The sequence below is a fragment of the Myotis davidii genome, unplaced genomic scaffold, assembly GCF_000327345.1.
Source record: "Myotis davidii unplaced genomic scaffold, ASM32734v1 scaffold205, whole genome shotgun sequence".
In the NCBI taxonomy this organism is placed as follows: domain Eukaryota; kingdom Metazoa; phylum Chordata; class Mammalia; order Chiroptera; family Vespertilionidae; genus Myotis; species Myotis davidii.
Window position 1 is genome coordinate 706,990 of NW_006297573.1, and position 4,009 is coordinate 710,998.

The 4,009-nt window shown below is 41.3% G+C and overlaps 1 pseudogene; it reads left to right on the forward strand.

Moving 5' to 3' along the window:
• The first annotated feature begins 2,663 nt into the window (after positions 1–2,663).
• On the forward strand, positions 2,664–3,113 carry LOC102768282 (annotated as a pseudogene).
• The last annotated feature ends 896 nt before the right edge of the window (positions 3,114–4,009 follow it).

Sequence of the window (4,009 nt, forward strand, 5' to 3'; positions counted from 1 at the left end):
ATGTCTGATATTTCCTAGCTGTGTGACCATGGGCAATTTGCCTAACCTCTCTGTGCCTTGGTTTTCTCACTTCTAATAGGGATATAATTATAGTTCCTATCTCATAGGATTATTGTGTAGATTAAATGAGTGAAATAAGTCAAGAACTTAGAAAAGAGCCTCAATTAGTTCTCATCTCATCAAACACAGTGGACATAGAGGCCACTAAAGAAAGATGAGATACAAGACTGACATCAGCAAAGATGCTGGCCAAGGATGACAAGGCAGAAACCTCCTTGGGGGACAAAGGATGCCACTCTGGGATGGGAAGAACCCAGAGTTAACTGAGTTTTGAACCTAAGGTGACAAAGAAATTACTGAATTGGACTGAATTTCCTTGAATAGGATCAATCAGGTTTTTGCATCAGGCATTATCGGGGTTCAGAGTGATAGAAAGTACAGTTACATTTTAGCACTCCAAGTCAGGCTGTGAACATAAGCAGGACATTGTGCAAAATAAAAATATAAGGTCCCTTGTTCAAAGAGCAGGAATTATGTGCTATTAAAGGCACTAAAAATGTAATGCTTTTTCCTTTCTTTCAAGATCTCTTTTTTAATTTGCTATTTACTATTGTTCTGAGCAAAGAAAAATTTTTAAAACTTAAATGATTAGCCTGAATTACCATTCATCTTTATATTGTGCAGTGGCAGTCTTAAATGCAAATTTAGAAACACTGAATTCATGTGTTGAACCATTGAAATTACCCAATCCATATTTCATAGCTCATACAGAAATATGTGTTTTGTTCTTACCCGAACAGTGGGAACACTGCACAAAACTAAACTGGCTTTATTTCGTTTCATGACGCACACACGTCCTACCAGCACTCTTTCTTCTCCTTTGCCTTAATGATCAGTAAGGAAGCACTGAAAGGAAAGGAACTATGGATTGGAAAAATGGCCCCTTTCTTCCCCCCTCCAAAACAGCAGCATTCACATCGCACCTTGCCCTCACTCTGAGTCCTTGCTGAAAACCCACGTGTCATGGGCCCATCAGAAGCCAGGGAAGAGGATGTTATAAGGAGGTTCAGTGCGGGAAGAAAACGTGGAGGCTACTCATGACCTTAGAGCAGTGATTTCCAACCTTTCCATCTCCTGGCACACATGAACTAATTACTAGAATTCTACAGCACACCGTAAAATATATATTTTGTCGATCTGACAAAAAATATAGATATAATTTATTTTATTTTTTGTTAATCCTCACCAGAGGATATTTTTTCCATTGCTTCAGAGAGAATTGGAAGGAGGGAAGGAGGGGGAAAGGGGGAATGAGACGAGAGAGAGAGAGAGAGAGAGAGAGAGAGAGAGGAGAGAGAGAAATATAGATGTGAGAGAGATACGAGATACATCAATTGGTTGCCTCCTGCATGCACCCTGGCCCTAATTAATTAACTGGTCATGCAACCCACGACTCTTCAGTGCATGGGCCAACACTCTATCCACACCCCAGCCAAGGCAATATAGGTATAGTTTTGATTCATTCACACCAGACAGCTATTGTTGTGTTGACTGTTGTTGTTTTTTTATTTAACAATCTAAGGAAAAGAGGTCAGTGTCCCTGACTACGTATCAGGTATTGCTTATTTTTTAAATTCTTGCGGCGCACTGGTTAGAAATGGCTGCCTTACAGAAAACTGCTTTGATGGAATAACGGGGTGGAAGCCACATTGAAGACAGTAGAATTGTGAGTGGGAAGTGAGGACATAGGGATAGTAAGTGTTATAGGGAGTTTGATTGTAAAAGATAGGGAAAGGGAGCATCTAAAGGGGCATGTGTGGTTTTGAGGAAGGATTTGTTTTTAACTGGCAAGCTCCTTCCTACCTCCTAGGGTTGTTGCAATGATTAAATGACATCATGCATACGAAGGGTTAAGCCTAGTGCCTGGTACATAGTTCGCAGTCAACAAACATTAGCTTTAAAAACAGAGTGAAGTAGTATTAGCATCTCCATTTCATATAACTGTAGGTGTGCCTAACTCCAGACTTCCAAGCACTCCAATAAATGACTTCACAGCCTGCTCAATTGCCACTCTTAAGCAGATTGCCCTTCTGTTAAGCAGATTATTGATTAAACCCTCAGGCAAAGAAACTTACGGAAGTGTTTAAAGTACTAACAAAAGCTGGATAAAGTATTTTTAATACAGTACTTATTTTTTTATCCTTATAACAATTACATACTCTGCCCTCAGCACACATGATGAATACAGGGAACCACCCTTTTCCATCAAGTCAGTATCTTTGGGAAAACCAGCAGGCTAAAGACCAGTCAACACTATGATGTGAGCGCCACCTGCTGCTGAGAAACTTAAAAGCACGCTCAGATAGTCTTAATGTCTGTTTTGTTATTTTTAAATTGATTTTTAGAGAGAGAGGAAGGGAGAGGGATAGAAACATTGATCGGTTGCCTTCTGCACGCCCCCTACTGGGGATCGAGCCCACAGCCCAGGTACATGCCCTAACTGGGAATCGAACTGGTGACCTCTTGGTTCAGGTCTTGAATTAGTTCAAGGTGCTACTTATTCCAGAGATCCTTCCTAGGGATGAAACTTAGATGATACTTATTTTAGTTATCTAGTGAAAAGTTAAAACTTGAGTTTTTTCCATCCCTTTCTGGAGTCCAATATGTCAAAATGAGGATGTGGTGGGTCCTCCGGGGCAAAATGCCGATTTCCCTGGGTCTTCCGGTAGGAGCCATGATCAACTGTGCTGCCAACACAGGAGCCAAAAATCTGTATATTATCTCTGTGAAGGAGATCAAAGGACGATGCAACGGACTTCCTGATGCCGGTGTAAGTGACATGGTGATGGCCACAGACAGAAAAGGCAACCAGAGCTCAGAAAGAAGATACATCAGTGTTGGTAATTCGATAAGGAAAGCCATGCCGGAGAAAAGATGGCGTGTTTCTTTATTTTGAAGATAATGCGGGGGTCATAGTAAACAATAAAGGCGAAATGAAAGGTTCTGCCATCACAGGACCAGTTGCAACGGAGTGTGCAGATTTGTGGCCCGGGATTGCATCCACTGCTGACAGCATGATTCTCTGGTGTATCTGTAAAGGAAAAACCCATTAAAAATTATTGACATTAAAAAAAAAAGTTAAAACTTGAAAAGTACCCTTTAACCAGCAATTAATTAGTTAACTGGGCAAATATTTGTGCACTGTCCCCGTTTTAACCCAGGTATGTGTCCTTGACCAGAATCAAAACCAGAACCCTTCAGTCGGCAAGCTGATGCTCTATCTGCTGAGTCAAACTGGTTAGGGCAGAAGTTTTAAGTTTTAAAATTTGAATTAACCCTAGCCAGTTTGGCTCAGTGGATAGAGCGTCGGCCTGTGGACTGAAGGGTCCCAGGTTCCATTCCAGTCAAGGGCCTGTACCGTGGTTGCAGGGTCCTTCCCCTGCCAGGCCCTGGTTGGGGCTTACGCAGGAGGCAACCAATTGATGTGTTTCTCTCACATTGATGTTTCTCTCTGTCTTACCCTCTCTCTTCCACTCTCTCTAAAAATCAATAGAAAAATAACGTCAGGTGAGGATTAAAAACAAAATTACATTACATTACATTAAAATTAAGTAGTTTGAGTAGTTAGCTTTTTTTTTTTTTACATTTTTAAATATTCAACCAAAGATATTTTTCTATTGATTTTAGAGTGGGAGAGAAAGAGAAAGACAGAGAGAAACATCGATGTGAGAGAAGCACATCGATTAGTTGCCTCTCGCATGTGCCCCTACCAGGGCCTAGGCCGGGGAGGAGCCTGCAATCGAGGTACATGCCCTTGACTGGAATCGAACCGTGGACCCTTCAGTCAGCAGGCCTATGCTCTATCTGTTGAACCAAACCTGCTAGGGAAATAATTGGCATTTCTAAGACTAGCTTGGTGAGCTTGTATTTATGAACTAGAACATATAACTTCAATGTCACCTTCATTGATCACTTTCTTTATGCCAGGCACTAGACATAGGGGATATAG